This window comes from Triticum aestivum, chromosome 2D, assembly GCF_018294505.1.
Source record: "Triticum aestivum cultivar Chinese Spring chromosome 2D, IWGSC CS RefSeq v2.1, whole genome shotgun sequence".
Taxonomy (NCBI): domain Eukaryota; kingdom Viridiplantae; phylum Streptophyta; class Magnoliopsida; order Poales; family Poaceae; genus Triticum; species Triticum aestivum.
Genome location: NC_057799.1, coordinates 420,624,288 through 420,645,410, shown reverse-complemented (window position 1 = coordinate 420,645,410; position 21,123 = coordinate 420,624,288).

The following is a 21,123-nucleotide window of genomic DNA, read 5'->3' as shown; positions in this document are numbered from 1 at the left end:
GGGAACGGGGGTCCCCAGACTTGCCTGCCTGCGGCCCACGGCATGGCTAAGCTAGCGGGCCGTACGACCCATCTTCATCAACAAGGCAATCAAGACGTTCGCGAGGGGCCAAGCCTCACGAGGTGGACGACGCAGGACCTCCTCAGGAGTGGCCTAGCCAGGCAGGCTCACGAGGAATGGAGATGTCAAGGCGGGGCAAACCTCACGAGGCTCTCGTGATGTGAGCCATGACGATCGACACCAGGCAGGCGCCAGGGCGCGCGGCGTCCTTGTTTCCTCTTTGGTGCTAAAGAGGCAGGCGCATGCGCGGAGTACCGAGGCATCAAGCAAAGGTTTCCATATCGGTGCAACGAGACCAAGACCGGCAGGACGGCAAGGCGGAGGTCACCATGGAGCCCAAGGCGGCGTCATCACCAGAGCCTTTTGTAGGCGAAGACCGGTTTTGTCAGGATAGCTTGTACTAGCTATCCCCTTTCAAATTTGCCCGCCGTTGTTGGCTCCCTTCCCGCTCAAATATTTGGGGAGAGGACCAGGGCCTATATAAGTAGAGCTAGCCACCACAGTAAAAAAGGGATCAAGTCGCACTCTCACCGCACAAGTTCACCAAGCACAAGAACACCTCAACCTCAGGAGGCTGTTCTTCCCCTTGTACTGCTCATCATTAGCCCAAGAGGCAATCCACCACACACTGGAGTAGGGTATTACACCACAATGGTGGCCCGAACCAGTATAAATCTCGTGTCTTTCTGTGTTGTGAGTTCGTCGAGTTCGTCCGTGAGATCTTAGCAAGCTAGGGCGTGGATCGGTAGGAGGGAAAGAGCTTTGCACGCACCCCAGAGTTCGAACCTTAAGGGTGTTGCCGGAACCCGAGATCCGACATTTGGCGCGCCAGGTTGGGGTGCACCGGAGCTCCTCTCCATCGGCCTACGCCCTGCGCCATCGCACTTCGCTCCCATGGCAGGCACCCCGCCATCCGTTCCCGCGGCCGGCATCGACGACGGGGCCACGGGGTTCCGAGCCCTGGCCCCCGCCCTGCGGCGGGTGCGGTGGCCGACCAAGTTCAGGCCAGAGATGCCACCGCGCTACGACGGCGCGGCGGACCCAACGGCTTTCCTACTGGCGTATGAGGAAGCCGTCCTCGAGGCCGGGGGTGACGACAAGATCATGGCCAACTAGTTTCCCATGGCCCTCGTCGGCGAGCCGCGTGCCTGGCTGCTCAACCTCCCCGGATCCACGATGGCGTCCTGGGGGGAACTCCGCGCCCTCTTCACTGCTCGCTACGCGGTGCCGGTGCACCACAGAGTCACGGCCCTGCTGGGCGGCTCTCAAGCACCGCCTTCAGATCACCACGTCAAGCCGTTCCTCCGTCAGATCGGGGCCACTTCCAAGCGCCCGGGGGCTCCGCCGGGTTGGGCTGCGCCGGAGGCCGACCTCACTTTTGGCCCAGAGGACCACCCAACTCTACCGCTGGCTCGGGCATGCTCCCAATGCTCTGCACGCCTACCATCTGCAACGTGGCTGTCACCAAGACCCTCATCAACGGCGGTGTCGGCCTCAACTTGCTCTCGGTAGAGGCCTTCAGCCTTCTTCACGTGCCGCTCGAGCGGCTCAGTCACAGCACGCCCTTCTCAGGAGTTGGTGGCGGCGCCGCTCGCTCTCTGGGGCAGATCCGTGTCCCAGTCACCTTCGGCACACATGATAACTACCGCACCGAGCTGGTCGACTTCAACGTCGCCCGCATCGGTCTCCCTTACAACGCCATCCTCGGGTACCCAGCTCTCACCCAATTCATGGCGGCGACTCACCCGGCCTACAACCTCATGAAGATACCTAGGAGCAAAGGCGTCCTCACCATCAAGGGGGACACCAAGAGGGCCGTGACGGCGCTTAAGCTTGCCTTCAAGACCGCGGCGGCGGCGCAGCCCGCCGGCGCTGGTACCCCCGAGGCCGAAGAGGCCGCGCCTACTAAGAAGAAGCAGTTGTTCACTCAAGACAAGGGAGAAACCAAGCAGGTGCCGATCGATGAGGACGGGTCCTCAGGGGCCACCTTCACCATAGGCGACGGCCTTGATTCCATCCAAGAAGAGGCGTTGGTGAAGTTCTTGCGCGCAAACAAGGATATATTCGCATGGGAGCCCAATCAGCTGGTGGGGGTTCCGAGAGAGGTGATTCAGCATCACCTAAAGGTATGCCCCAACATGCGCCCTGTCAAGCAACGAGCGAGGCGGAAATCCACAGAGAATCAAGCCTTCATCGTCCAGGAGACCCGCAAGCTGGAGGCGGCGGGTGCCATTCGCGAGGTTCGGTACCCCACATGGCTGGCGAACCCCGTCGTAGTACCAAAGAAGGGCGGGAAGGAACGGATGTGCGTCGACTTCACCAACCTTAACAGAGCTTGCCCCAAAGATCCGTTCCCTCTCCCACGCATTGATCAGATCGTCGACTCCACTGCCGAGTGCAACCTGTTGTGCTTCCTGGATGCGTTCTCAGGATATCACTAGATAAAGATGGTGGTGGAAGATGTGGAGAAGACAGCCATCCTGACCCCGTGCGGGGTGTACTGCTACACCTGCATGCCCTTCAGGCTGCGCAACGCGGGCGCGACCTTTCAGCGGCTGATGCACATCGCCTTAGGGCGACAACTCGGGAGAAATACCGAGGCTTACGTCGATGACATAGTGGTGAAGTCTTGGGAGGCGAGAACCCTGATTCAAGACTTGGAGGAGACCTTCGAGAGCCTGCGCCAGGTGAGCCTGCGGATTAACCCGGAGAAGTGTGTGTTCGGTGTCCCTTCCGGCAAGCTGCTGGGATACCTCGTGTCCCATAGAGGGATCGAGGCGAACCCGGAGAAGATCAAGGCCATCGAAGACATGAGCCCGCCACAGACCCTCAAAGAAATGCAGAAGCTGGCGGGACGGGTGACTGCATTGGGGCGTTTCATCTCCAAGCTGGGGAACGCGCCTTACCCTTCTTCAAGCTCATGAAGAAGAAGGGCTCGTTCGAGTGGACCCCGGAGGCTGACCGACCCTTCCAAGACCTCAAGAAATACCTGACCAGCCCTCCGGTGATAGTGGCACCACGACCTCTCGAGCCCCTAGTGCTCTACCTTGCCGCCACCCCGTACTCCGCCAGCGCAGCACTGGTGGCGGTTCAGGAGGAGCGCCAAACCAAGGGCGCGCTGTGCCAAGCCATAGCTGAAGTAGTGCAGGGTTAGGAAGGCTCCGCTAAAGCCTCAGCAGCAGAAGACCAAGCTCGGCAGGACAACGTCGCCGAAACTCCCAAAGGTAGTCAGGTCTCAGGAGCTCCTCCATCTCAGGATGCGCCCCAACCTTTGCAAGACCCGAGCCTCAATAGTGTGCCAGCCCTCGTCGAACACCCGGTGTACTTCGTCAGAACCCGTGTTGCGGGACGCGAGGGCACGATACCCTATGCCCCAGAAGCTCCTGCTCGCGCTCTGAGTAGCCTCATACAAGCTGCGGCACTACTTCCAGGGCCACCCCATCAAGGTCGTCTCGGCCTACCCATTGGAGAGGGTGCTCAGGAGCCCCAACTCAGCTGGAAGGGTCGCCGAGTGGAACATCGAGCTGCAAGCATTCCAGCTGGAGTTCAGCACTACCAGGGTCATCAAAGGGGCTGCGCTCGCTGATTTTGTGGCAGAATGGACGAATGCCCAACACTTGAAGAAGGCAAAGACCGATCCACCTCGCCAGGAAGTGAGGCACCGAACGGTTGGGTCATGTACTTCGATGGCGCCTTCGCGCACCAGGGCGCGGGGGCTGGAGCAGTGCTCATCTCACCCACTTAGGACAAGCTCTACTATGCCGTGCAGCTCTGCTTTCAGCACGGTGAGAAGGTCTCCAACAACATCGCAGAATACGAAGGCCTCATAGCTGGCCTGAAGACCACGACAGCTCTAGGGGTGAAGCGCCTTACCGTTAGAGGCGACTCGCAGCTCCTCGTCAACTTCTCCAACAAAGTATACGAGCCAAAGGACGAGCATATGGAGGCGTACCTCGCGGAGGTGCGCAAAATGGAGAAGCAGTTCTTGGGCCTGGAGTTGCAGCACGTGCCCCGGGGCACCAACAAGGAAGCTGACGACATCGCCAGGAGAGCCTCCAAGCGGCAGCCGCAAGAGCCCGGCGTCTTTGAGGAACGGCTCTTCAAGCCGTCAGTGACACCACCACTTTCAAGCACGGCTCAGCCTCGGGAGGAGCTCCCACAGCCCCCTGCCACGGGAGCCCCAGCCTGTGGCCCGACCACAGGAGCTCGCCTGCTCTTGGCGCTTGAGCCTCAGGAGGAATGCTGGACCAAGGAATTCAAGGAGTACCTGATCCAAGGGACGCTGCCGGAGAAAGAAGAGGACGCAGAGCGCGTGGCCCGGCAGGCCACGACATACTGTATTCAAGATGGTGAATTGTACAGGAAGCGACCGAACGACGTCACGCTGCGCTGCATCTCCAGTCACCAAGGGAAGGAGTTGCTCATGGACATACACGGTGGGGACTACGGGCACCACTCGTCGTCACGGACTCTCGTCGGCAAGGTGTTCCGTAGTGGATTCTACTGGCCCACGATGCTCAACGACGCAGCCGAATTGGTGAAGTCCTATGAAGCTTGCCGATTCCATGCCAAGAAGATTCATCAGCCGGCTTAGGGCCTCCAGACCATCCCGCTCACGTGGCCGTTCGCAGTCGGGGGGGCTGGACATCTTGGGCCCGTTCCCTCGAGCGCCAGGGGGCTACCGCTACCTCTACGTCGCTATCGACAAGTTCACCAAGTGGGCGGGAGTGGAAGCCGTCCGTACCATCCCGGCCGGCTCTGCTGTCAAGTTCATCAAGGGCCTCGTGAGCCGCTTCGGGGTCCCCAACCGCATAATCACAGATAACGGCTCGCAGTTTACTAGTAACCTCTTCAAAACCTACTGTGCTAACCTTGGAACGCAGATTTGCTACGCTTCGATGGCGCATCCCAGGAGCAATGGTCAGGCCGAACGTGCCAACGCAGAGGTCCTGAGGGGCCTCAAGACCAGGACCTTCAAGAAGAAGCTCGAAGCCTGCGGCAGGGGCTGGCACGATGAGCTTCAGTCCGTGCTGTGGTCCATCCGCACCACCGCCACCAAGCCAACGGGCGAGACCCCATTCTTCCTTGTCTACGGAGCTGAAGCAGTCCTCCCTCATGAGGTCAAGCATCGCTCCGCACAGGTCCTGGCGTTCGACGAAACGCAGCAGGACGCCATGCGGGGGATGGATCTTGTGCTGGGGGAGGAACGTCGTCGCGAAGCTGCACTAAGGGCGGCAAGGTACCAGCAAGCGTTGCGGTAATATCACTGCCGCAACGTCCGCTCCAGGACGCTCGAGGTAGGCGACCTCGTCCTGAGGCGGATTCTCTCCAGGGAAGGGCTGCAGAAGCTTTCACCCATGTGGGAGGGCCCGTTCAGGGTCGCCCATGTCTCCAGGCCTGGCGCCGCGCGCCTGGAGACGCAGGACGGGATACCCATCCAGAACGCCTGGAACATCCAGCACCTCCGGAAGTTCTACCCATGAAGCAAGGCCCAGAGCCTGTGAAGAAAGGCCCAGAGCCTGTGAAGAAGGCCCGGTGCCTGTGAAGAATCGCCGCCCGTGACACTCTCACGTAATAATGAGTGGGGCTGTACACGCCCCGGAGTCTCAGGAGCGCCGGCCTCAGGCCCTGGGGCTCCCTCCCACGCCTAGTGGTAGCACTTAGCTCCGCGCTGGTGGGAAGACTTGAAGACTAGATTAGGTGTCGGACGCGGCTTTTCATTTGCTTTCCGTAGTTGGCTTGCTTCTCCTCAATCGAAATTTGCCTTTGGTGTTCCTTGCTGATTCGATTCCCTCGCCTGTTACCGCTTTTTTCGGCTCTGGTTCGCTCATGTTCTCTCTCTCGCATACCTCGCGAGGGGGCTTGGCAGATGCCCTCGCGAGCATTTTTCTCCTCTCTGCCTTCTCGCGAGCCACCCTCGTTCGAGCCCAAAAACTGGTGCATCTCTCCTATCCGTGCCCCCTCGGGTACCACGATGCAAAGCGCCAGGTCAAGGCTTGGGTGAACGGCAAATCTCCTAGCGCACCACCTAACGAATTTTCGCAGTTCCTGAGCAGACAGGTCAGGATGGACACGAGGAAACAAACACCTCGTAAGGAAGAAGGCGTCCCGAATGCACCAGGTTAAGTTATCTTTGCGCAAAATAACAATGCTGCATGGGAACAACACGCATAGCGCAATAACCAAGGAACCACAGTTCGATACATGCCCCTCTGGGCCCATACTGGTTTCATTTTTGATGCAGGAAAAAGAGCAAAGCAAAAGCAGCGTTGCAGCGATCCACGGAGGCAGGCCCCAAGCGACATCCTGAGCCTAGCCAGACCCCTCCTCGCGCTTCACGGAGGCGCGGCGACGAGACGACCCGCTGCCGCCTTCAAAGCGGGCGCGGCGGCGTGGTGGCTGGTCGAACCCACCGCTGCTGGAGCTGTCGCCGGAGGAAGAGTCGCCGTAGCTGGACGAGACACGGTCGCCGTCGAGGGTGGGCTCGCCCTCATCCTTGCCGCGGCCGTCGCCAAGGCCGAGCACCTCCTCACCGTTGTTCGCCTCGGGGAAACACCCGGTGCAGCGACCATCTTCCCCAAACACCCTCACATAGAGGGTCGTCCCACCATCATACTTGAAGTGGAGGGTGCACCGCCTGCCCAAGCCGCGCGTGCGGGCGAACATCTGCCAGCCACGGGCCAGGGCTATGTTGCCCGCGGCGGAAGTCTCGACTGCGACCCAAGAGGCCTTGCTGCAGCAACCATTCGCGTGCAACCAGAGCCTGCCGGGACCAGAGGCCGGCAGCTCGTCGACGAAGAAGCGCGGAAGCTGGAGCCAGTTGCCGGCCGGGTTCTCCGACCAGACAACGAACTCCGACGACACTTCCGCCGAGTGAAAGCGCGGACGGGGAGGCCGCGCCACCATGGCACGCCTCCCTTCGTCAACTGGACCGCCATGGCTGGGGCGACCCCCTCCGCGTGCTGCGCCGCCATGACAGTGGGCCACGGCGTGCTTGCGCAGACGGCCGCGTCCGCGCTTGGGCACCGAGGAGCCGGGCCGCTCGCGGGGGGGCTTTCCCCTTCTCGGCGGCAGAGAACTTCCTTCGTGGCGCTATTAGTGGCGCTGCTAGCGGTGGAGCAAGGGAAAAGAAGCAAGTGAACCGGGAAGATATGGGCGACGGGGGCTCCGCCCCTCCCTTCCCATTTATAGCGGAAGGAGGCCAACCCGCGCCTACCATGATCACAGGTAATGATGGTTTTCCTTGCATGTCACAGGTACTTGTCAAGTCGAGCAGTTGCCGAGGCAGCATGGGGAAGCAGAGACGCCCACGTCCAATCAGCCGCCACGCATCAACCGAGGCCACAGGCTTTTGGGGCCCGCGGCGCTCCGTACTTGACCCTTGGCTTTGCCTCGAAGCCAAGCCCGAGCGCGCCATGGGCCCAGGGGCTACTGTCCGCGTTCTGGGAACGGGGGTCCCCAGACTTGCCTGCCTACGGCCCACGGCGTGGCTAAGCTAGCGGGCCGTACGGCCCATCTTCATCAACAAGGCAATCAAGACCTTCGCGAGGGGCCAAGCCTCGCGAGGCGGACGACGCAGGACCTCCTCAGGAGTGGCCTAGCCAGGCAGGCTCACGAGGAGCGGAGATGTCAAGGCAGGGCAAACCTCACGAGGCTCTCGTGACGTGAGCCATGACGATCGACACCAGGCAAGCGCCAGGCGGGCGCCAGGGCGCGCGGCGTCCTTGTTTCCTCTTTGGTGCTAAAGAGGCAGGCGCAGGTGCGGAGTACCAAGGCATCAAGCAAAGGTTTCCATATCGGTGCAACGAGACCAAGACCGGCAGGACAGCAAGGCGGAGGTCACCATGGAGCCCAAGGCGGTGTAATCACCAGAGCCTTTTGCAGGCGAAGACCGCTTTTGTCAGGATAGCTTGTACTAGCTGTCCCCTTTCAAATTTGCCCGCCGTTGTTGGCTCCCTTCCCGCTCAAATATTTGGGGAGAGGACCAGGGCCTATATAAGTAGAGCTAGCCACCACAGTAAAAAAAAAGGATCAAGTCGCGCTCTCACCGCACAAGTTCACCAAGCACAAGAACACCTCAACCTCAGGAGGCTGTTCTTCCCCTTGTACTGCTCATCATCAGCCCAAGAGGCAATCCACCACACACTGGAGTAGGGTATTACACCACAACGGTGGCCCGAACCAGTATAAATCTCGTGTCTTTCTGTGTTGCGAGTTCGTCCGTGATATCTTAGCAAGCTAGGGCGTTGATGTCTACTACGCAACCTTCTTCTTGTAGACGTTGTTGGGCCTCCAAGTGCAGAGGTTTGTAGGACAGTAGCAAATTTCCCTCAAGTGGATGACCTAAGATTTATCAATCCGTGGGAGGCGTAGGATGAAGATGGTCTCTCTCAAACAACCCTGCAACCAAATAACAAAGAGTCTCTTGTGTCCCCAACACACCCAATACAATGGTAAATTGTATAGGTGCACTAGTTCGGCGAAGAGATGGTGATTCAAGTGCAATATGGATGGTAGATATAGGTTTTTGTAATCTGAAAATATAAAAACAGCAAGGTAACTAATGATAAAAGTGGGCACAAAACGGTATTGCAATGCTAGGAAACAAGGCCTAGGGTTCATACTTTCACTAGTGCACGTTCTCTCAACAATAATAACATAATTGGATCATATAACTATCCCTCAACATGCAACAAAGAGTCACTCCAAAGTCACTAATAGCAGAGAACAAACGAAGAGATTATGGTAGGGTACGAAACCACCTCAAAGTTATTCTTTCCAATCAATCCGTTGGGCTATTCCCATAAGTGTCACAAACAGCCCTAGAGTTCGTACTAGAATAACACCTTAAGACAAAAATCAACCAAAACCCTAATGTCACCTAGATACTCCAATGTCACCTCAAGTATCCGTGGGTATGATTATATGATAGGCATCACACAATCTCAGATTCATCTATTCAACCAACACATAGAACCTCAAAGAGTGCCCCAAAGTTTCTACCTGAAAATCAAGACGAAAATGTGTGCCAACCCCTATGCATAGGTTCATGGGCGGAACCCGCAAGTTGATCACCAAAACATACATCAAGTGAATCACGTGATATCCCGTTGTCACCACAGATACGCACGACAAGACATACATCAAGTGTTCTCAAATCATTAAAGACTCAATCCGATAAGATTACTTCAAAGGGAATACAATCCATTACAAGAGAGTAGAGGGGGGAGAAACATCATAAGATCCAACTATAATAGCAAAGCTCGCGATACATCAAGATCGTGCCAAATCAAGAACACGAGAGAGAGAGAGAGAGATCAAACACATAGCTACTAGTACATACCCTCAGCCCCGAGGGTGAACTACTCCCTCCTCGTCATGGAGAGCGTCGGGATGATGAAGATGGCCACCGGTGAGGGTTCCCCCCTCCGGCAGGGTGCCAGAATAGGGTCCCGATTGGTTTTTGGTGGCTACAGAGGCTTGCGGCGGCGGAACTCCAGATCTATTCTGTTCCCCGATCGTTTTAGGGTATATGGGTATATATAGGTGAAAGAAGTATGTCAGGGGAGCCACGAGGGGCCCACGAGGGTGGAGGGCGTGCCCAGGGGGTAGGCGCGCCCCCTGCCTTGTGCCTCCCTTGTTGCTTTCTTGACGTGGACTCCAAGTCTCCCGGGTTGCTTTCCTTCCAAAAATAACTTCTCCAGAAGATTTCATTCCGTTTCGACTCTGTTTGATATTCCTTTTCTTTGAAACATTGAAACAAGGGAAAAAACAGGAACTGGGCTTTGGGTCAATAGGTTAGTCCCAAAAATAATATAGAAGTGTATAATAAAGCCCATAAACATCCAAAACAGATAATATAATAGCATGGAACAATAAAAAATTATAGATACGTTGGAGACGCATCAGGCGTGGATCGGTAGGAGGGAAAGAAATTCGCGCGCACCCCAGAGTTCGAACCTTAAGGGTTTTGCCGGAACCCGAGATCCGACAGGCGGCGGTGCGTGCTCCTCCCCGTTGTCGTCTGGCAAGTCCTCGAGGCCGCCTCCTCCCCCGAAGCCGCCTGCTCCGTCACCACTGCATGTGGCGTCGACTTCTTCCATGGCGGCTGCCCCCAAGTCGGGGTCATCTGCATCACTCACAGATTGATCCGGCAGGTACTCCTAGCCCTGCTCCAGGGCATCGCCTGCCGGATGGGTCATGAGGAGCTACATCGTGATCAACTGATCAGGCGGCAAAGCAGAACCCAACAGAAAAAAGAGAAAGAAGAGTTAAGAGCTTACCGCAGGCGGCGGGTGTGCGCGGGAATACGGCCGCTTGCCGAACTGCCATTCCGACTCCGAGAGTTTGCAGCTCAAAATCTCATTCACCAGGCGGGCCACCTCCGTGGCCGGCATCTCCCTGGTGGGCATCCGGCACGGGTCTCTATGACCGCTCATCCGGCTGATTAGATGAGGCCGGCCTTGAAGAGGGAGAACCCGACGCTCCACAAAGGCGACCAGCAAGTCCGAGGATTTGAGGCCCTCCGACTCTGTCATCTCCCTGAGCCGGGCGACGGCAGCGGCGGAGGCGGCCGATAGCGTCCCTGGCTTGAAGGTCCAGTTGGTGCAGGGCTCAGCCGGCAGGCCAGCTTCGTAAACCGGTAGGTTGACGAAGTCGATCGCCGGGTTGACGTTCTTGACGTAGAAGTACAATTTTTGCCCCGGCTTGACCGACTGCGTCAGGCTGACGGCCGGGAAGCAATTCCCAGCACCAGGGCGCTGCACCGCGACGAAGGCTCCACACTGAGCCGCCTTGTTCTTGGCGGCGGTGCCGAGCGTGGTGTAGAAGAATTCCCCCCAGAGCTCGAGAGTGGGGAGAACGTCGAGGTAGCCTTCGCAGAGCGTGACGAAGGCCGACAGCAGCACCACCATATTCGGCGTGAGGTGGTGCGGCTGGAGTCAGCAGAAGTGAAGAAAGGAGCAGAGGAAGCCGCTCGCCGGCAGGCCGAAGCCGCGGAGGAAATGCGATCGATAGATGACGGATTCGCCTTCCTCCGGCGCCGGCGAGATCTCCTTCGCGGGCGGAACGCGCGCCTGGACATAACCCTCGCTGGGCAGCCAGCACGTGTTGCGGAGAAAGGTGATGTGGTCTTCCAGGACATTCGAACCGTCCCAGTCACCGCCCCGCTCACGCGCCATAGAAGCTCGAGTTCGACAAGGAAACGACGCGACGGAGAGGACGGGCTCGGTGATGACGGGCTGCGGGAGCACCTCGGCACGGCGCGGGAGTACGGCGGTAGTGGAGAGGAAGAAGAGGAAGGAAATGGCGAAGGGAGAGAAGGGCGCGCATGCTAGTGCCGCTCCCCTCCTCCCCCTACTTATAGCCCTGGGCTGCGAAGCCGAGGGGACAGGGCGTGGGGATCGTGGTATTAACTATGCCCACGACCCCATGACCCCGCATTTACCGAGCGGTAATAGCGCGAAGTAATTGCGCCACAGAATCCAAACCGTCCGCCTCGGCCGCACCGGATCCGCGCGCGTGCCGAGGCCCGGTAGTGGCGGGCCCCATCCTGTGGTGATGTCCCGTCGCGCGCGTGGGCTGGCAGGCCGGCCCGGTAGGCTGGTGCCGTGTGGCACGCACGCATCGGGCGACGAGCCTGGCGCCTGGCTGGCGTGCTACCAGGCTCCCGCCGCGACGTTTCGAAATCATCAGGCGGCCCACCTAGCCACTGACAGCTCCTAGCAGTCGGCGCTTTAGAAGATGGACAAAGCAAGATCAATCAAACCACTCGGAGTAGGAAGCTGCTAAAGCTCCTCGCCTTTTCAGCCGCGGCGCCCCACCAGCTTCGGGGACTACTGTCGGAGTAAATGACCACGGGTAGCCTCATCTGCTCCCCATGGAGATTCAAGACATCGGGTTGGCTGCGCCCCTCAAGCCTCGAAGGTGAAGAGCCGCCTTCTCAAAGCCGGCTGGTCCAAGCGGCCGGCTGCCAGAGGGCGGCAGTTCCCAGAAGACCGCGTTGAGGTGGGACGACTTATACCAGGCGGCCTCCAGAGAGGCCGACTCCCAGGAGGCGGCCCCCCTCCGCCCCCTTGAAGTTTGCACCACATTAAGACGACGAGACAGGGCGTGGCTTCAGTGCAGCCTGCCACCCCCGAATCCAGGATGGAGCATGGCCACAGTGCGGCGTACTGGGCGGACATCCCCCGCCCGACGCGGCATTGTTGCCACGCAGCCCATGGCATCACCCATAACGGGAGATGCCATGCCTCCACTACGGGCTGTCGGTACGGCCTACGGACGGCAGGCCCTACCTGTCAGCGAGAAGCCAGAAGGCTGCGAGCCCTAACCAGTCGGCATGGGGGAGGTCGACTCCTAGAAGGCGGCCCTCCCCTCCCTTAAAGTCTGTGCGCCATTAACCAGAAGAGACGGGGAGTGGCTACAGTGAATGCCCGCCAGGCGGCGGTACTGTAGCCACGCCTCCCCCGACAAAGCATACGTCATTAGTGGCATTGCCACAGTACTCAGCAGCTGGCAGGACCCGCCAACGGCAGGCGCGGCCTGTCGGCTAAGTACGAGACAGCCGGCGGGACCCACCAGGCGATGGGCCCCAGCGGCCGGCGGAGAAGCCGGCGACCATAGCCACTGACAGCCATGTCCTACACCCTGCCAGATTGCCTTTGTACCCCTAGGGGTAGGCCTATATAAACCCCCCAGGGCACCCATGCAAAGGGTTCAGACCTCAGTCCACCCACACCCACGTATAGGGAGAGGAAGTTAGGGCTAGCCTTGTTCTTCTTCTTCCTCTTGAGAAACAGCTCAAGGAGCAAGCTTGTAGCCACCATTGTTGCTTGAGTGATCATGCGGGGACCCCGTAGAGCAGGAGTAGGGGTGTTATCTCCTAGGAGAGCCCCAAACCTGGGTAAGATTTGCCGGCGGGCATGTTTGCGCCTTATCCCGTTTCCTGGCACCGGCGACGTATTATTAGCCCCTCCATGATAAGCCATCGTTTGGCATATGTCGCACGACACCCCCGACAGTCACTCACAAAGAACATTGGAATGAGGAGTTGATTCTCCAATTTTGTGCAACTCTACACATCTCAGGTTACAATAGAGATCCCAACACTCGGGTTCTTGAGTGGATGACAGGTGACACCCATCACAAGGTTCATGCTCAAGAGCTTCTTGAGATTAGAAACCTACCCACTCCTGGTGAGGACTATGAACCAGGTTGTGAAGCCCATGAAAATGTTGTGGAGTGCATCTTTCATAAGCCAAAGCCCAATATGACTAAGATGCTAACAATGACGAAGCCACTACCTCTTGAATCTGATTGCCCATCAGAATTTCTTGTCAAGGACCTCAAGTATTTTCCTTGCACCATATATCACATACTTCCGCATACTCTCTGGCCCATTAAAGGGCATTCGTCTTCAAGCAAGCTAGAAGGTGCCTTGAAGACTATGGTCTACTATATCTTCAATGGCATAAGGTTCAGTATGCATGACTTCTTCATTAGGCAGTTGGCAGCTTCAGGAATGGATCTCTTTGGCCTCTAGTTCATGCACCTTGGATCATGCGCCTTATTAAGCTTCGCTCTACTGTGCAATATCAACCATCGGGACGAAACCATCATATATATCTGCCTGAAGTTGATGATCCTTCTGAAGTCCTTTATCCTTTAGCTGATAAAGATCCAAGACTGGTGGAACCAAGCCACTTTGCTCATATGGAAGCCATTCACGTTCCTAATGTGGCTTCCACTGCTCTCCTTGCTGGTCAGATTCAGCAAGTACATCAAGCCAACACTGAAGCCACTACCAGCACCATTGGCAATTGGTAACTTTTGGTTTCCCTTCATCAAAAGCAGGATAAGCACCATCTATGGCTCAAGCGCCAGATGCAAAGCGTCATTTCTGATGTCAGTCGCATCCGAAACCTATCAACGAGGAATGCATTTGTGGCACATGAAGCTAATCACCGTGCTTGGAAGAGCCTCACCTTATTGTGTTCTGAAGATGATCTTGCTGCCGATGGCTTCAAGGAAAGCTTCAAGTTTGGCGCCAAGCCCCCGTCGTCAGAGAAGTGGCGTGTGACGGTGTCCTGGACTAGGGGGTACTCACCACGTCGTCTCCCGACCAGGACTCTTCTCCACCAACGTAGCTGACTAGGACTCTTGTTATCCTAGGCCTCCGGTACATTATATAAGCCGAGGCCAAGCTAGTCAACAGACCATTATGACATTCATCATCATACCCCTAGGGTTTAGACCAAAACTTATGATCTCGAGGTAGATCAACTATGTACTCGATACATCATCATCAATATTAACAAGAGCATGACATAGGGTTTTACCTCCATCAGGAGGGTCCAAACTTGGGTAAACATCGACTCCCTTCTTATTGTTACCATCGATACAAGATCCACAGCTCGGGACCCCCTACCCCGAAATCTGTCGGATTTCCCTCCGACAGCGTGCTACTCCTTCTTTTGAAGATTCTGAATATTCATCATCTGCACCAACAGTTCATGCTCGTGTGGTTGATGAAGAGGACGACGCTACTTCTCTGGCCACCACTTCACTTCATCACGATGATACATCAGGCCTGTTTGCACCGCCAAACTCCAACATTGACCCAACGGCTCCAAAATCTTCACTGCCTCTAGGGGACATTTAGACACCCTATGTCTTCACACCTTTTTGGTCATTCGATGACAAAGGGGGAGAAGCATATGGGTTGATAGTCTTCAAGCAGGCATTATGGGATGGGCTTGGCTATGTTGTTAAGTTTGCAACTCCTGTTCTTGAACATTTGTAATTTTGGGTTGTAAACTTAAGTCCCGATGGACGTCTACTGCATTTGCTACTTTCATTTCTTGCGCGTTGCCTTAATTGATCTTGTGCACCCGAAGTCATTCTACAGACGCCCATTTTTCCTTGTGCATTACATTATCTTCAAAGTATTCTTTGTATGCACTATGCCTTGACTTCATGAGAAAGAGGGAGATCTTCACAAAGCAAAACCTACAATGTGCCTTTGCATTCAAAAGCAAATTACTTATATGTACATCTTTAGGGGGAGCCCCTCCAAATATATGAAGCCAAACACCTTGTTCCTTAACTTCCACATACTATTATCCCCATTGAAAACTTCAATTAGTTTGTCATCAATCACCAAAAAGGGGGAGATCGTAAGTGCATATAGTGCCACCCCTTGTTGGTTTTGGAGTATCAACCACAAACTTGGTTGAGGGACTAATGTGTTTGTGAGATTCACATGAGAACACATGTAGATGTCCCTAGAGATTCAGTTTACCCATCAAAGATGACCCCTACAAATGTATGAAGTCATTGAAGATAATGGTGGTTTGCGAAGACATTTGTGTTGAAGACAACGGAACACGAAGACTTTTGCTTGAAGACAATGGAGCACGAAGACATGGTCTTTTGGTAGTTTCATTTTCTTTTCCCTTGAGTCATCAGAACCACCGTGCTACTTCTGAGCTGCGTTGGGATTCGAAGAGGAGAGGATGATGCAGTATAGTAGATATAAGTATTTCCCTCAGTAATGAAACCAAGGTAATCAATCCAATAGGAGAACCAAGCAACGACTAGTGAACAACACCTGCACACAAACAACAAATACTTGCAACCCAACGCGAACAAGGGGTTGTCAATCCCTTGAAGGTTACGAGCAAGATTAAATTTTATAGTTTTCGGTAGATAGATAGATTGGACAAAAATACAAAATAAAATAAATAAAATAAAATTGTAGCAAAGTATTTTTTTTAGTTTTAATATATGATAAAAGATAGACCCGGGGGCCATAGTTTTCACTAGAGGCTTCTCTCGTAAAAATAACATACGGTGGGTAAACAATTATTGTTGGGAAATTGATAGAAAAGCAAATAATTATGACGATATCCAAGGCAATGATCATGTATATAGGCATCACGTGCGAGACAAGTAGGCCGAAACGATTCTGCATCTACTACTATTACTCCACACATCGACCGCTATCCAGCATGCATCTAGTGTATTAAGTTCATGGAAGAACGAAGTAACGTCTTAAGCAAGGTGACATGATGTAGACAAGATAAACTCACGTATGAAATAAATCCCATATTTTTACCCTTAATGGCAACGATACATGCGTGTCATGTCCCTTTCTGTCACTGGGATTGAGCACCGCAAGATCGAACCCATTACAAATCACCTCTTCCCATGGCAAGATAAATCAATCTAGTTGGCCAAACCAAACCAATAAATTGGAGAAGAAATACGAGGCTACAACAATCATGCATAAAAGATTTCAGAGAAAACTCAAATAATATTCATGGATAGATCTGATCACAAACTCACAATTCATACGATCCCAACAAACACACCGCAAAAAGTCATTACATCGAATAGATCTCCAAGAACACCGAGGAGAACATTGTATTGAAGATCAAATAGAGACACTAGTACAGTGAGGTGCTATACAAACAGTTTTAACCTCTTTCCGCAACGACATTTGGAACCGTCACCAAGTTAGTCTGAGCGATAGGTGGTCCTTCTCACACGACCCAGAAACCGTCGGGGATAGGCCCTCCGGCCACACACGCTCGACAAAATGAGGTCGTGTGCGACGGGCGAGCGATCAAATACGATGATACGTATAGTTGTACTAAAAAAATATAATTATCCATGCCAAATTGTTTCCAGTCGTAAGTACATCCCACACAGTCAGTCTCGGTTAAACATTTCCGTTCGTATGTACATTCCACACAGTCAATCCAAGTAATACGTTTCCGTTAGTATGTACATCCCACACGGTCAATCCAAGAAGTACGTTTACGTTCGTATATACATCCCTCGCAGTCACTCCAAGGAAAACGTTTTCGTTCGCATGTACATCACACACAATTTCCCCATTAAATCATTTGTGATACCGTTGCCATTGCAGACGATATTAACAATTTTACGGTTTGCGTTATTGAATGCATCACACACGGTGCGTAGAAGAAACTGTGTGGCATAGCCTGTCCACCACACACACTTTTCATGTTGTAAACGTTTGCGCAAGGTGGCATTAAGCAAACAGTTTTCAAGAGGAAGTCGTGTGCGATTGTTCATTGATCTATTCCTACAAGCTGTGTACGTTGTCTGAGGTCATCGCCCACAGTGTTTTCTCAATAACTGTTTGCAAGAGAAAAACCTAATTAGGAGGGTAATTTGGTAATTAGCAGGCTAATTGGCCTATTACTTATAATCCATTTATTAATCTAACTGACAGTTCATATTAAGCACATAATATATTTCATTTTCGTATTAAGTAAGCATGATTTCATAATTGAAATACATCAGAGTACAACATCGTATAGCTTCAGCACTCAGCTACCCCATTAGACAACTGCCCGAGCGCCAAGTTTCACATGCTACATCTATAACCTTTGGAAATTAGCATCATAGGCAGTACATAGACAGATGAATCTCATCTGGAAAACTGCTGAAGCGGAAGGCGAATATTGAGCCTTCATTGATGTTGAACGTCTTTGCAACTTTAGGCCAATGCATGTGGATGATTGACCGTCCATCCTTCGTCCTCTTCAGGAAGACTTCTATATTGAATCGTGGGTGTTGTATGAATACCTTCCTCGCCTCCTGACCATACAGGTGGTTTGAGAGGTAATCATCAGTGGACTACTTTGGAAAGGCCTGAAAACAAGGATTTGCATAAATATCTTCTCTAGATTTGAAATGGCACAAAGGAATTAAAAAGACAAGGTATAACAGTTAGTACCATGTTGTAGTGAACTGATGTCTTCTTCATTGTGCAGACATAGATCTTGTTGTTTTTTGTCGCTAACTTCTTTATCCTAAAAATCTTTCTGAGTTTCTTGACTTGACTGATATTCATGGACAACTCATTTCCCCATACGCAAAAGGGTCGAGCAGTGGGTCAAAACCTCTGACAGCAGGACCTACATGTGCAAGACCAAATTGTTAAAAACCTAATATTTAAAAACAAGAAGAGGGAAGGTGTGTTATTAACTGCAACATGCCTAATATTTAAAAACAAGAAAACATAGTCATTCAAACTTGTATTGTGCAGGTCTAAGTACACTAGATATTGGCCCTGTTTGGATCCATGGGTTAGAGTTAGTTTGAGCTAGTTCGGGCTCAAATATCCCTAAAGCATCCAAACATGAGGGCTAGATTGAGCTAGTTGCATCTAACCCACCCAAAAAAACTATCCCACCCAAGACACTACAAAAAAAGACACAACCGTGACATTTTGGGCCGAACGAATTTTTGTGTGTCATGCTTGTGACACTTCTATGATGATAATTGTGACAAAACCCGGTATCATCATAGATGTGGTGGGCTCCTACTTCTATGACAAAAAATCATGACAGAAAATGGGCTTTTCGTCCTGGGCGGGCTGGAGACGCAGCTGCATGACATTCTTTGGGTCGTCCATGACGGAAAAAACCGTGGTAGAAGCGAGGGCGAGGAAAATATAGGGGAGTTCCCGGTTACGGTGGGTGGTCGGGGGCTGAGCGATGCGTGTTTCTCTCATACACGTGCGAGACGTTGGGCTCTAACTGAACCCGAGCGCTCGGTTTGCCTACTGAACCCGAGCGATTGCACTGCAGGCTACGCATTACTGAAGCCGAGCGATTGATCGATCTGGCTGCTAAGTGAACCTGAACGAGCGATTCCTTCGCTAATGCTGCTAACTAAAGCCGATCAAACCTGCTGCGTCCTTCCCTTGATGAACAGTGAGCGTTGTTGGGGGGGGGGTTTGGATTAATAGTTCCCTGTGGGGGGTTGGATGAACAGGACCCCGTGGTGTTGCCGCTGGATGAACATGACCCCGATTGATCGAGCCGGTTGGGGGTGGATGAACAGGACCCGGTGGAGGGCTGGATGAACAGGACGACCCCGTGGAGGGCTGGATGAACAGGATGACCCCGTGGAGGGCTGGTTGAACAATAGCCGGTGGAGGGCTGGATGAACAGTAGCCCGTGGAAGGGTGGTTGAACAGGACCCCGTGGAGAGGAGTGGTTGAACAGTAGCCGATGGAGGAGCGGTGGAGGCTAGATGAACAGGAGCCCGTGGATGAACAGTCACAGGTGGAGGCTGGAGGAGGTCGATGATGGATGAATAGTAGCCCGTGGAGGCTGGAGGAGGTCGATGGTGGAGATGAACAGTAGCCCGTGGAGTCCCGTTTTGCGGTACACCACACCCCTCCCAATGAACAGGACCCCCGTTTCGACCGTAGCGCTCCAACACAAGTCTGTTTCCTCCGTTTTGCGGTACGCCGCACCCCTTCCGATCAACAGGACCCCATTTTGACCGTAGGCACTCGAACACAACTCCGTTTCCTCCGTTTTGCGGTACGCCAGACCCCTTCTGATGAACAGGATCCCGTTTCGACCGTGGCTGGTCGAACAGAAGGCCATTTCCTCCGTTCTGCGGTACGCCATGCCTCGTTTCCATCGGCTGTTCCGTCCAAGCCGGTTGGCTCCCGATGAACACGAAGCATTCCGACCCAGTCGGTTGCCTCCCGATGAACAGGGAGTCGTTGCTTCCGTCCATTGCCTCTCCATGTACACAAGCCCTGGCCATCCGTATATATGCGCGAGTACGCGCTCAAGACCCCACCCGTATGTACGTACGTGGCCATATTTTTTGCCCTGTGGTTGTACGTATGTGTACAAGACTTAGACAGGACTGCGTGAACTACTATGCCGGGTGCTCTACAACGACACGTGCCACTACTTACTCGGCCACGGTTCATACTTGCAGAGAGACCGATCAACCAGTATGTACGTACACGTTCACGACCAGACAGACAATGCTACGTTAAGCTTTGACCGGGTGCGTCCCAGCGGTCAGGGAGGATAAGGACGCACTTCCTTGTGTGCGAAGATATAACTGCTCGGTCCCAGCTGTCAGGGGGAGGAATCATTTTTATTTTGCGAGTAATAAGAGGCACTTCCTTGTGTTCGAAGATGTAGCTAGTGGGTCCAGCTGTCATCCTCACCGCCTAAATTCCTCTTCCGACGGCTGTCCTCTGTTGACCACGTTGACCACGCCGCACCGAGAGCACCAAGGTGGTGGACGACGGCGAGGCCTAGGAAGGGAACGACACGGAGGCGGGGAAGACGCGGCAATGGATGCCCACACGGAGGGGAGTACGTGGATTGACTGCTTCGGCTGCGGTGTGAGGCTACCGTCGCTGGAGAATAAGAGGAGGTGTGGGCTAGTATAGAGGAATGGCATGGGCAGCGGTGGCAGCATAGCCAGACACGGGAGGCAGGAGCAGGCGGCACGGCCGGCGCCGGTTTGGGCGGCTGGAGTAAGAAGACTGGAGGTTGAAGAAGCACGACGGCCGTTTGATGGACATCATACGGTCACTGCAGCTAGAATCATTTATGTTGACTAAGTTGACAAAGCCCATGGTACGCGTCAACTTAGTAGGCCCACAGGTCAACTTCCGAAACGGTGCGCCTCAGATGTCAGGGGGAGCAATCATTTTTTGGGCGGCTGAAGCAAGAATATCCGAGATTGAAGAAGAACCACGACATCCGTTGGATGGACATCCAACGGCCACTATTGCTAGAACCGTGTGTTGACTATAAGTTGACAAAGCCTTGCATACGCGTCAACATAGTTTTTTAGGGGACACGTAAACTTTGTAGGCCCACAAGTGTGTGGCAGAAAACATATAGCCCATTTGCGATTTGTAAAAATGTACATCCCATTTTTGAATTCTAATGGAACTTACTACAGCCCATTTACAGGTTGTTAAAAGTACAGCCCATTTTCTAGCTAGGACAACAATTAAGAATTTCAACCAACTGCTCAAAACAGAATTCAATAAAATTTTCCCACATTTTGATGGGATCCGAAATATTTTTATCTCGAAATTTCTAGTCAGATTAAATATAATTTCAAAATAAATTTGTATTACGTAAAAATCCAACGAAATATTGCGCGCGCAACAATTAATGAAATTAAAGTTTTCAAAATCCAAAAATAATAATTTTTAAACTAATTACATGTTCGGTGCATTTTTTTATAGTT